Genomic DNA, 14,284 nt, shown 5'->3' on the forward strand with positions numbered 1-14,284 from the left:
AAAAACACAGAAAATTTTATGATTCTGGAATATTTTATTTTGTGCTGTACAAAATTATGTTAGTTTGGTCTTAAAAAGAAAATACACTAAACTTTTAATTAGGGCATATTTATTAAGAGTCAGCAGGGAGAAAAAAAGCCCAAGTCACGGGCAAAATACTTAAAGGGGCAGCAGATAAAACAGGGAATTAAAAAATGGTTACTGTATATTTTTTTATTTAAAAAAAGAGAACCAAGGTACAGTGCATGGTATTGTACATTTTTAAAATGCCTGCATCCTTTTTCCACCAGCCAAGTATAAGCCTTTGGGTCTTATAGCCTAATTCATTAAATGTGTATTTTCAGGAGTGTCAGTCATGGGGTTGCATGGTCTTTCGATAGAGTTGAGTATAATTTTTTTGGCCAGTACAGCTTTGCAGAAAAATTCACAATTTCATTGGTGCTGAAAACTTTTGTGAATTTAAAAAATCTTGAAGTTTTCACCAAAAAATCATGAAATTCGAACATTTACACGTCAAAATCATGAAATTCGAACGTTTTCACAAAAAAATCATGAAAATCGGAAATTGACGCCTGCGAATTTTCACCGGCAAATTTTCGCGAGATTCAAAAGTATTTAAGGGGATTTCAGTACTGAACACATTGCCCGTTGTTAGGTTCTATTAGTTAGTTCCTGGTGCTTAAATCTACTTGAATCCTGCTTGTTCTTCTGGTTTGACCTTTGCCTGTACCCTGACTATTCTGAACTCTGTATCCTGACCCTTGCCTGCCTGTTTATTCGACGCTCTCCAATCCTGATTCCGGCCTGTCTGACTATTCTTCATTGTCTGGTCTGTCTTCCAAGCTGTGTTGTCTTCCATCCAGTATCCTTGGTGAAAGCGACCGTGCCCATTTGCTCATCCAGAACCTTTAGCTTTGCTCCTCTCTTAGTAAGACCTGGCAGCGTTCAATTAGCTGAGGGCTCCTCCTGAGGTGAAAGGCGGCTGTTAAAGGCAGAAGCAAGAGCAGAGACCTGGGACCTGGTTCTGGAGTTAGGGTGCCGAACGTGACAAAGTCATCTATAAGTTTTCATGTGATAAACCATTTTCTCAGTGAATTAATTCTGGCCCTAACAATGATAAAGACTTCAGTATTTGTTGGGGGATGGGCAGGCCCGGACTGGCAATCTGTGGTTTCTGGCAAATGCCAGAAGCTGCTGAGGAGCTGCTATAAGGTGGCATAGAAAGTCAGTATTTAGTGGGCTAGGTGGGGGCTGGGTAGGCCTCTGTGAGGGCTCATTGGGTCTCTGTGTACCTGAAATGCCAGGGCCTATTTTAATTCTCAGTCCGGACCTGGGGATGGGGTGCAGTAAGCAGCAGCCCTGTCAGTAGTCCTAGAGGGACAAGTCACATGACCAGGGGCAGCTGGGAAATTGACAATACTGTATGTCTAGCCCCATGTCAGATTTCAAAATTGAATATAAAAAAATCTGTTTGCTCTTTTGAGAAATGGATTTCAGTGCAGAATTCTGACTATTAACTCATGCGTTTTGAAAAAAACACATTTTCCGATGACAGGATCCCGTTAAGTTGTTTGCACCAAATAGCGATTTTCAATGAATTTGCAAAGGCTGTCCCACATTAGGAGAACAGTAATTGCTTTTATTTGTTTTTTTAATCAAATTCCAAGAAAATTTAGATTTTAATTAGGAGTGTCCCACATATATGTTATCCTGCTATAAAAAGCAAAGGTGCATAGTAGGGGTTGTACTTTCACTAGAACTATTTCTTCTCTGCCCCATTAACCTTTACACCATTGTGATGTGTGGTGAATGTGTTACTCCGATTCAACTGAATTTTTTTGTGTTTGCCTTGTGCACAGTTTTTTGATATAAAACTGAATGATCTCTGCATGTTAGAGATGATTATATATAATTATATATTATATATATTATAATTATATATTATATATTATTTATAATATAGCATGTATATAAACAGAGTACCTTGGCATGTCAGCATGACAGATCATTTATCAGCAATAGGCTTGCTTATGTGTGTAATGTTAAAAGGTTTCTGTTTTCTTACAGTTCTGTTGTCAAATGTTGGGTGTCAGGCAGCACACAGGGCAAGCAGGAATCTAATACAGGTATGAAATCTCTTATCCATTTTAAAAATGATTTCCTTTTTCTGTGTAATAATAAAACAGCAGCTTGTGCTTGATCCCAACTAAGATATAATTAATCCTTATTGGAAGCAAAACCAGTCTATTGGATTTATTTAATCTTTACATGATTTTCTAGTAGTCTTTGATAATCGAAATTACGGAAAGATCTGTAAGGAAAGCCCCAGGTCCTGAGCATTCTGGATAACAGGTCCCATACCTGTGCATTCATTTCCTGTAATGAAAGCAACTGACTGCATCAGGAATTATGAGGAGGATTAACACAAAGACATAAAAATATTAATAACAGCAAAATGAATGTAAAGTATTTTTATTATTGCTACTCAGTGGAGCACAGATGACAAATATAAACAGCTTTTATGTCCCATTTATTGAAGAAATCAATGCTGCTTTTTGTTTTGGAATATCTGAAATTATGTTATTTCCCTGCCCACAGACCTAAAAATTACTTTCTATTTAAAATATTCAACAGAGTGAACACAAAGTACCAAGTCGGAAAAAATAAACTTGCTACATTGCTCAGTTAAAGATTTTGTCTAACCTGCTAAAACTACAGTCATTAACTTCCAAAGAGCTTCACAAGAACATTAAATTCTTATTGAATTAAGTTAATTGGCTTGAACCAAAGGCCTTTAAATGTCAAACTACCAAGGGCAGACTATTTTTATCCTCACATTTCTCATAAATATTTCAGATGGTTATGTCTGAACTCTCTCAAAGAAAACATACAATTGTAAGTCTGCATTAAATCAGAAATCGGAGCAAGTAAATAAGCAGTTTCTTGATGCAATTTTATTACTGTGTATTTGTGCAGTCATGTGTAGTGATGGGATACTTTATTCACCAGGTGCGTATTCGCATTGGATTTCCACGTTTTTTGGCAAAACTGCCACAAAAATTGTTGAAAGGTTTGACAGCGCCGACAATCTTGATGCTGGCAATAATTTACATGTGCCCATTGGCTTTAATGAAATTGAACAAAATATGTGCACGTTAAATTGTCAATGGCGTCAACAATTTTGCGGGAAATTTGCAATTTTTTTTGCGAAAACAAAACAGGACAACTTTGCCCATCACAAGACATGTGTATAGTCATGTGCATAGTAAATGAATGGGATTGTGGAGCAGTAATCGGTGTGTACATAGTGGCAGACTTGATGACTTTTTTTTTTTTTGGTCAAAACTCACAAATTTGAATTTTAAATCACCAACTCGGATTTGAATTCGAATGTGAGATTTATCACACCTCGACCCTGGAAACAGTTCTAACTCGAATATTTGCCACCTAAAACCGCTGAGTTCATGTACAAGTTAATGGCAGAGGTCCGTTGAACCATTTGAAGATGTTAATTGCCTTCCTGACTTTCGGGGGGGTTTTTCGGAGTAAAACTCGATTCTAATTTGATTTGAATTTTCGGGTCATTCATATGTGATTGCGTTCTTTACGTTTTTTCATAAATAACCTCCCATTCGAGTTGTGAGTACATTTTAATTCATTAGTGTTAAAAAAAATTCACATAACTTTGAAATTCTTTGATAAATCTGCCCCCAAAAGTAACAAATTGAACACTCTGGGGAACAGAACCCTCAACTTTTAATCACACATAAGAACTAAAGTTCTTTTAAAATTAGGATCATTATGTAATCTTGTGTATCAAAAACCTGATCCAAGCAAAGATCCAGTGAATGGAAACTTCAACATACTTAAATTATTTTTAGAATACCCTTTCAAAAAGATCTATTTAATTCCACACTAATGTTTATGATAGATATGAATGTTTCCACATTGAGCCGGAGGAAGTAGATTCTGGAGAGACATTGTTGTTCTGTTGTGGACATTGTTATAGATTATTTGGCAAGTGACCCAGTTGGTACTTCAGAAGAGCTGCCTGACATCTTGGATTTGACATATGGCCTGGTAGAGAGTAAGTAGAGAAATTTGTTTTTGTTTCCTCTCTGTCTGGAAACTGGAGCAAGACCTGGTGCGATCCAAATAAGAAGGTGGATTTTTTTTAAGAATTTGGCATCTGGTGATACTTTTGTTTACAGAGCATTTCCAGGTTAAGATACTGTACATCAGGGATATATGGGGGCAGATTTACTAACTGGCGAAAAGTCGCCAGCGATCACTTCGCACCCATCGCTACACTTCACCAGGTGAAAAAATGCTCCAACGATAATTCAAGAAAATGTGGAGTTTTGTCCCGGGCATCAAGCGCTGGTGACTTTTCGGTAGCGTCACTTCGGCAATTTGAGCAATTCAAAGTGAAGGTAAGGTGTTTATGGTGTTTATGGTACCTGACTACAAACAAGGAACTTGCACAATTTTTAGAAATTAAGTGCTCAGATTGAAGAGTAAATACAAGATTTTGTGTTTTCACACATATTTCTTTGTGTGCACCATCATTTTTTTGTGTGAGCTGGCCTCAAAATTTGTGTGCAACCACAGGAGCGCATGGCTTAGAGCATTGATCCCCAACCGGTAGCTCGTGAGTAACATGTTGCTCTCCAACCCCTTGGATTTTGCTCCCAGTGGCCCCAAAGCAGGTGCTTATTTTTTTTTTTTGAATTCCAGACTTGGAGGCAAGTTTTGGTTTCATTAAAAACCAAGTGCACTGCCAAACAGAATCTCAATGTAGGTTGACAATCCACATAGGGGCTACTAAATGGCCAATCAAATCCCTTATTTGGCACCCCAGGGACATTGTTCATGCTAGTGTTGCTCCCCAACTCATTTTACTTCTGAATGTTGCTCATGGGTTCTAAAGGTTGGGCATCCCTGGCTTAGAGGGAACATCAGGTGTCAGGGCTTCTTAATAACAGGAACATTATTAAATACTAAATAAAATAATTGTTGGTGAATTCTAAACTCACTAATTCTCCTGAGTTGGAGCACTGAGTTGTCCTTGATCACTAACCCTACATGCCTTACACCCCTGAGATGTACTATGACCATCAATAACTATTCCTTATTCACAGGATCCTGATATTGCGGCTTTATTCAGAAAGTTTGCCCTAGTTCAGCACTGAGGTCCTCAGGCAGAGTACCAAAAACTAAGCACATGGTGATCTCACTCCTTTTAAAGACCAGCACTATGGCACCTCCTGAAAAAGTTACTTGGAACTAGAAATACATTTCAAAGTATATTGGTAGGAATTTATTTTATTCAGAGCCATGGTTACATGAAAAATCGAATATTAAATGATATGACTGAAAAGATACTTGTTGAAAGTTTCATTGTTTTCAAAGATTCATAACCTTGAATAACCGGAATTTTAGATTTCAGATCAAAAGCGCTGCATGAATTAATATCAAAGCTTCTTATGCAAATCAGGCACTAGGCTATAGTGAAATTATCATCCCACAAATTCATACAATGTAACTATGGAAAGAACGCCATAATTATAAACAGAAGCACCGGATGAAGAAAATTGCTTAATCCTGGTATGTTACCAATAGTTTTGGCATGTACGATCCTCGGAAATTATACAGCGGCATTGTTTAAAATGCGTAATCATTTTTTCAGTAACCTTTCTGCATGAATACGAATTCTATTTTAAACCAAAACAAATTTTGAAACAGCTGTAGAATATAACATTGGCTGTATTTAAATCCGTACAGTAATTATATAAAACGTTGTCTTGTATTTAGGCTTAGATTTAGGTAGATCCAATGCTGTTCAGCGAATGGAAGTGGCAAAGATCTGTCATTCAATAGGAAACGTCTACTTTTCAATTCAGTTTGCGTTCAAATAAATGCTTGCATATGTTTAAAAGGCACCTGTGGCCCCAAACTCTCCACTAAATACTGGTTGTGGGAGATGATGTAGGCACAGGCAGAAAAATAAATAGCCTAAAAAACTCAAATAATTTGGATTATCGAACGAAAACCTCCAAGTGATTGTATCTACTTACCTGAAACCCCAGGCTGGTGCTCCTATCAGCAGAAAACAGCACCGGCCCGGGGTTATTCCAGCGAGCACCTCGTCTTTGATTCTTCGGTTTTCAAATTTCTGGGGGCAGACACATGCCCGGCTTTTTTGTTAAAGTCTGGCTTTTCCCTCTACTGCACATGAGTAGCCGCGAGTTGAAAGAAGAAGCCGGAAGAGGATCGCTCTGTGGTGCTCACTGATAGAACCCTGGGCCGGTGCAGTTTTCAGCTGATAGGAGCATCAGCCCAGGGTGTCAGGTAAGTAAATATAATCTCTTGTGTGTGCCTATCTTTTGCCACCACCAAGTTTAAAAAAACTTTCCTTCTCCTTTAAAAAAAACACAAACATATGAGAGAGACACTGTTTTGGGGCATGTCAGTTATCTGAGGTATAGAAAAAAAGTTGTACTTGACCATCTTTCTACAAGGCACAGAAATCCGTTATCCAGTGCGCCAGGCCCTCCTGCAAAAAAAAAAACTTAAAAGGGGCCCGGCTTAAAAGGGGATGATGGGGGATCCCCATCATCCTGCCCACTTCCCATCCCCGCCTCCATCCTGCTCACTTCACACCCCAACTCCGCCCACTTCTGCTCAACATGCCCAACATGCCCCCCCCCTTCCTTGCCGCAGGTAATGGAGCGGCTGGGGAGGAGGGGTTTTGTATTAGCACTAGAAGAAGCAGACCTCACAGTCCTGTGACTGCAGGGTCTGCTTCCTCTATAGTTACACCACTGCCGTGATCATTGACTTCTCAGTAAATAGAAAGCAGAGGTAAAGAGCATTAATACACTTTCAGCTGCCATAGCAAGGGAGCAGTCATCCAGCTTTATCTGCCACAGGAACAGGCATCAGTCACAAGTCACGAGCTGCTATAGAAACAGAAAGCAGTCACACAGAGTCACAAAAGAGTCACAGGCCATTTAGTACCAAAGAGAAGGAAAGCTGGCCATCAGTTTACTGCTTTTTCATCTAATGAGCTGTTAGCTTATCAGTCTGCACAAAATCATCTTCACTGAACATTTTCAAACTTCCGCCTTTGAGAACAACTAATTACCTTGATTGCATGCGTGTGATCTCTAAGTGCACAGCACCCGTTAACTAAACTAATAATAAAAGATCTCGAGATACCTACTGTCAAACTTCTGTCCTGTGAAAGTGCACAGAACTTCTAAATAAATTAACCCAAGCTCGATTGGCTTAATTAATGAAATTGCAGTTAAAAATGTAACTATGACATTCCATTCATCACATGTATTAATGATTATATAACGTTAATACAAGGATAAGAATTTGTTTTATTATACAAGGGAATCACTGGTGTGTTTGGATTTTCTTATTCCATTCATCACCCCATATGGTGCACAGGGAGAGATAATTAAGTTATTTGACAGCAAACCCCAATAAAAGCAAATACCATGGGAGACGACACAGGCTTAGTGTTGATCACAATTGCAAAAGCTCTAATTGCTAAAGAGGAAACCTCACAGTATGGGTGAACCAAGAAATGAACTGTATATATGACTCCAAGCAGATGTCCGCTTGACACAAAGAACAAGCCTTCCCTATAGACTAAAATAGCATTTTACTCGGTTAAATTATTCCTTTTTTTGCTTTTATTATAGCGAATCTGTCTTTGGATATTCATTACCTGAACAGACTGTATAAATAGAACCCCTGAAACTCCAGTGGAGCTTGTTCTAGTGTTTAGCTGCTCTTAGGTGTTTGCTCTTTAAGTGGAGGATCTGTAAGTGGAGTTACAAACACAGGAGTTTCAAACTAAAGGAGGTTCAAACTAGGTCAAAAGTTTGTTCTAAACCCTAATTTATTTTCTTTCCTGTGTTTGATCTGTAACTGGGATAATGAGTGCTAGCAAGATTGAAGGTCTAACCGAGTGTACAGTCTGCCATATGTATCAAGATTTGGAACAAGAGATCCAAGATGCTTACCTCTGTGGTGGTTGTGAGAAATTCAGCAAGGATACCAGACACACGATGGCTAGTGAAGCGGGGATAACCCCTGCGTGTTTATTGCGTCAAATGTAACGTTTCGGGGGCGTGCCCCTTCGTCAGACATGCAGAACAATTCACACAGTGTGCTTTATAGCGTAAGTAATTAGCATAATTATGTCCATACAAAATAATTAAACAAAAACATTATCTCAAACATTTTAGAAGAGGAAAATTTTTTTTAAAAACCATTTCTATACAAAAGTGTCCAAAATTACTTAAAAATCTTTTTATCACTTGTAAACTTTGTTACATTTAAGTTATATTTATTTAGAAACATGATGCACCTGTGTGCGCACAAACCGTATGCAATATATATAAACAAAAGACCAGATAAAGCATAAACCAAATGTCCCAATTGTCACTCTTAGTGATAAACTTTTAAAACCAAATGGCTGGCAATAATCCCATAAGAGATACTATCTTACCCTCCTCATAAGCTTTCCCTGGGTTGTAACGAATCAATGAAAGTATCTAGAATGGAGAAATAGTTATAATTAGTTGCAATTCAGTTGATGGATAACAAGATAGGAAGTAGAGACACAGTTACAAGTAACAATTCATATTGAATTCTTCATTTAACCCACGAGGTTGTTTAGTCTGTAGTAGCCAAATCCAATAGCATTCACGTTGTAATAAATACCTTTTTGTTTCGTGTTCTGTTTTACCCCATATTTTTTCTAATATTTGCCATCTTACTTGGGAGACAGTATGATTTTTATCAAAGAAGTGTCTTGCTAATGTGGTTTCTTTTCTTTTCTTTCCTGTTGTTGGTTCATCCTCCTTAGGAGGTTGATAATTTCGAATGACCGATTTGTGTTCATTTAATCGTGTTTTCATGCTCCTGCTGGTTTGGCCTATATAGGCCAAACCGCACGGACATTTTATGGTGTATATTATATTACTGCTGTCACAAGTGTGAAAACCTTTGATGTCATGTTGTGTCCCTTTTTGGGGGTGTTGTACTGTACTCCCTCTAATGATACCATTACAGTGGCTACATTTACGGCAAGGAAAAGTGCCGTTTGTTTGAGTCGTGGGGAATGGTTTTCTTTCTGTCTGTTGTTTAGGTTTTATACAGTCCCCTATGCTTCTCCCTTTCTTATATGAAAAGAGTGGTGGTGGGCCGAATAATTTCCCATGTTTGGGGTCTGATTTTAAAATGCCCCAATATTTTAGAATTATTTTGCGTACTGTTTTGGCATTAGCACTGTAGGTCGAGATAAAGGGTATTCTATTTAGGGTTTTTGATGTTTTATTCCCTTTTGTTAATGTACTTTCTCTAGGCGTTTCCCCAATCTCCTTTTGTATGATACTTAGATGTTCCTTGTCGTAGCCTCTGTCCACGAATTTTTTTATCATGTTAGTTGATTCTGTCATGTAAAGTTCCTTAGTAGATGTTATTCTACGTACTCTAGTGAATTGGCTACGTGGTAATCCTTTAATAAGGGCAGGTGGATGGAAACTATTGGCCTTTAGTAAGTTGTTTCTGTCCGTGGGTTTCTTGTACAGTGTAGTGGTAAATGCACCCCCTGTAAATGTTATATCCACATCTAGAAAATGTAAGATATTTGGGTTACTCTCCAATGTGAACTTAATGGAATGGTGAATACCGTTCAAATACCCCAAAAACTCTGCCAATTTTTCTTTGGTGCCTTTCCATATAAAGAAGGTGTCGTCCACATATCGCATGTAGTGTTCTATATATTTACTATATTCGCTGTTAGCTGTAATATAAGTGGTTTCAAAAAAATCCATGAACACATTTGCATATGTTGGTGCCATATTAGCCCCCATTGCGCAGCCTTGTAGTTGTAAAAAGTATTCATTATCAAATTTAAAATAATTTTTAGTTAGTACCATGTCAAGCATTGTGCAAACAAAATTTATCTTAAAATTTGGGCATTTGGTGTGAGTTAAAAAAGTTCTTATGCATTCAACACCCTCTTCATGGGGGATTGACGTGTATAAATCTTTAACGTAGAAGCATAGGGGACTGTATAAAACCTAAACCTAAACAACAGACAGAAAGAAAACCATTCCCCACGACTCAAACAAACGGCACTTTTCCTTGCCGTAAATGTAGCCACTGTAATGGTATCATTAGAGGGAGTACAGTACAACACCCCCAAAAAGGGACACAACATGACATCAAAGGTTTTCACACTTGTGACAGCAGTAATATAATATACACCATAAAATGTCCGTGCGGTTTGGCCTATATAGGCCAAACCAGCAGGAGCATGAAAACACGATTAAATGAACACAAATCGGTCATTCGAAATTATCAACCTCCTAAGGAGGATGAACCAACAACAGGAAAGAAAAGAAAAGAAACCACATTAGCAAGACACTTCTTTGATAAAAATCATACTGTCTCCCAAGTAAGATGGCAAATATTAGAAAAAATATGGGGTAAAACAGAACACGAAACAAAAAGGTATTTATTACAACGTGAATGCTATTGGATTTGGCTACTACAGACTAAACAACCTCGTGGGTTAAATGAAGAATTCAATATGAATTGTTACTTGTAACTGTGTCTCTACTTCCTATCTTGTTATCCATCAACTGAATTGCAACTAATTATAACTATTTCTCCATTCTAGATACTTTCATTGATTCGTTACAACCCAGGGAAAGCTTATGAGGAGGGTAAGATAGTATCTCTTATGGGATTATTGCCAGCCATTTGGTTTTAAAAGTTTATCACTAAGAGTGACAATTGGGACATTTGGTTTATGCTTTATCTGGTCTTTTGTTTATATATATTGCATACGGTTTGTGCGCACACAGGTGCATCATGTTTCTAAATAAATATAACTTAAATGTAACAAAGTTTACAAGTGATAAAAAGATTTTTAAGTAATTTTGGACACTTTTGTATAGAAATGGTTTTTAAAAAAAATTTTCCTCTTCTAAAATGTTTGAGATAATGTTTTTGTTTAATTATTTTGTATGGACATAATTATGCTAATTACTTACGCTATAAAGCACACTGTGTGAATTGTTCTGCATGTCTGACGAAGGGGCACGCCCCCGAAACGTTACATTTGACGCAATAAACACGCAGGGGTTATCCCCGCTTCACTAGCCATCGTGTGTCTGGTATCCTTGCTGCATTCAAGTAGGAGAGGCGCCGACCGCTCCAACCAACACCGGGCTGTTACTTCAATAGAGAGGTGGGGAAAGAGGATCATTGTGTATCGTGGTTGTGAGAAATTGCCACTTTGGAGGCTCAAGTTAGAGCACTAGAGCAACAAATTGCAACACTGCGATCGATTGACAATCTTGAAAGGGGTCTCTTGCTCACTGAGCAGGACCTAGCGGGGTCAGATAGTTTGGGGGGAACAGAACAGCAGCAGGATGTTGAGGCCGCTAGCTCGGTGACAGAAAATCTGAGGTGGGCAAAATGAAAATGGAGGCTGATCCGGAGTTTGCACAGCTCATCAAATTTGCCAGTTTGTGTGAAGAAGATGGGAGTATGAACTCTGGATTGGCAATTCTAGATGGGGTTGATCACTCTAACAGCTGGGAGACCAATTTCTCTAGTAGTGGTGGGGAGGAGAGCAGAGTCAGGCCTAAGCAGATTGTGGACTTTGTCTTTTTTCAACCCAGTTTAACAGTGAACTATTATAATAGTAGCTACAGCAAAACTCTGACTGGCACATTTTAGAATAATAATTTTTCTAGCACTGAAATATTTTTTATAAATTTATGAGGATTATTACTAGTGATGGGCGAATTTATTCGCCAGGCGCGAATTCGCGGCGAATTTGCGCGTTTCGCCGCCAGCGAATAAATTCGCGAATCGCCCGCGAAAATTCGCGTCAAAAAATTCGCCGGCGTCAAATTTTTTTTTTCGAAAAACGGACGCCGGTGCAAAAAACGGGCGCCGGCGTCGGAAAAACGGGTGCCGGCGTCAAAAACGGGCGCCGGCGTCAAAAACGGGCGCCGGCGTCAAAAACGAGACGCCGGCGCCGTTTCGCGAATTTTTCGCCGTTTCGCGAATTTCGCGCGAAATTCGCGAATTTTTCGGCGAAGCGAAACGGCGCAAATTCGCCCATCACTAATTATTACTACTGGTTTCCGGGGATAAGCAATATTAAATTCTAAGTTTTTTGAATAGGGGTCTGTAATTTGCATCTCCATACTTTTGGGGCATATTTATAAAGCCTCACATTTTCTGGCTGAGTATTAAAGGGGAAAAAATCAAAAAAATAACCCTTAATTGTTTTTAAATTTTACTATGCTCCGAAGCTTCTAAAAATCCGAATCCAAAAACACTCAAACCAAACCTGTCAAAATCATGTAAAAGTCAATGGCAGATGGTTCCTTTTTTGGAAGATGCTTTTTTTTTCCTCATTTGTATAAAAAAAAAATTAAACTCCAGACAAGAAATGCCCTTAATGTACAAAAAAAAATCCAAACAAAAAAAGCATGTGCAAAAAGTGCAAAAAGTGCAAAAAGTTGAGGCAAAATCATGCAACCATTTGATTCATGCTACTTTTCTGAAATTGTCATTAAGGGGGTTATTTATCAAGGTCTGAATTTATCTCAATATTAGCTGCTACAAACTCCAATCTAACCCGCTCGGGTTTTTAATGCTTATTTATTATTAAATTTTCCTGAAAATTTTCTTTGCGGGAAAAGCTCAGATATTCACGATTTTTTCGTGAATTTTCCCAGAAACCGCAGAATTATTGAGTTTTAACCCGAAAAATCTGAAAACATCGTGAAATTGCCTGAAACCCCTGACACAACCAAAAATCAATGGGACTGTTCCCATTGACTTTTATACAACCTCCACAGGTTTGAGATGCCGTGTTTTTATCTTCTGGCTTTTTAGCCCTCGGGGTTTAATAAATTCAGAAAAATTTGTGGTTTTTTTAAAAGTCCGATTTTATAAAAAAAAAACATAACATTTTTCGGATTTTGGGTATTCGGAGCTTAGTAAATAACCCCCTAAATAACCAAGACTTTTTCAGATTGTCTCAAAAAAACCAGCGTTAAAAAATGCCCGAAACCCACAAAGAGCATGAAGGCAAGAAACATCTTCCAGTTGTAAAGGGACCATCTGCCACTGACTATTTTTAGATTTGTCACAGTTTTGTCACATAATAATAAGCTCAACTTTTTGCATTGTTTGCGACAAAAGCCCGACCAGAGACATTCAACCTTTAATAAATGTGCCCCTAAATAAACCTAGTAGGATTGTTTTGCCAGTAATATTGATCAATGATATCTTTGTTGGTATCAAGTACAAGTTATAGTATTATAGAGAAAAGGCAAAAAAATACTATTGAATTATTTACTTAAAACTGAGTCTATGGGAGATGGCTTTCCTGTGATATGGAGCTTTCTGGATATCAGGTTTCAGATAAAAGATCCCAAACCTGTACCAGTGTATTGAAGAAATATCCATGAAATATTGTTTGGGTAATTCAAAAATAAGACTATATATTGCTTCCTGTACATTCAATATGGACATTAAGGGGCCCATTCATTAAGTTCGAATAGAAGAAGGAATAGAAGAAAAAATGCTTCGAATTTCGAAGTGTTTTTTTGGCTACTTCAACCATCGAATGGGCTACTTTGACCTTCGACTACGACTTTGAATCGAACGATTCGAAGTAAAAATCGTTCGACTATTCGACCATTCGATAGTCGAAGTACTGTCTCTTTAAGAAAAAACTTCGACCCCCTAGTTCGCCACCTAAAAGCTACCGAACGCAATGTTAGCCTATGGGGAAGGTCCCCATAGGCTTGGCTAAGTTTTTTTGGTCGAAGGATAATCCTTCAATCGTTGGATTAAAATCTTTCTAATCGATCGATTCAAAGGATTTAATCGTTCGATCGAACGATTATTCCTTCGATCGTTCGATCGAAGTATTTGCGCGAAATCCTTCGACTTTGATATTCGAAGTCAAAGGATTTTCATTCCCCAGTCGAATATCGAGGGTTAATTAACCCTCGATATTCGACCCTTGATGAATTTGCCCCTAACTGAAGTTGGGTCAGTATACACTGTACTGAAGTGAAGATAATGTTAAGGGGCACTCTAAAATGAATAATATAACTATTTATTATAAAAAAAATCTAAAAACCACTAAAAAATGATCAGTTCAGTTGTATCCGATCAGTTCACTTGTATCCTGAAAACCTAAAAACAATCTCAAACTTTT

Source organism: Xenopus laevis, chromosome 1S (genome assembly GCF_017654675.1).
Source record: "Xenopus laevis strain J_2021 chromosome 1S, Xenopus_laevis_v10.1, whole genome shotgun sequence".
In the NCBI taxonomy this organism is placed as follows: domain Eukaryota; kingdom Metazoa; phylum Chordata; class Amphibia; order Anura; family Pipidae; genus Xenopus; species Xenopus laevis.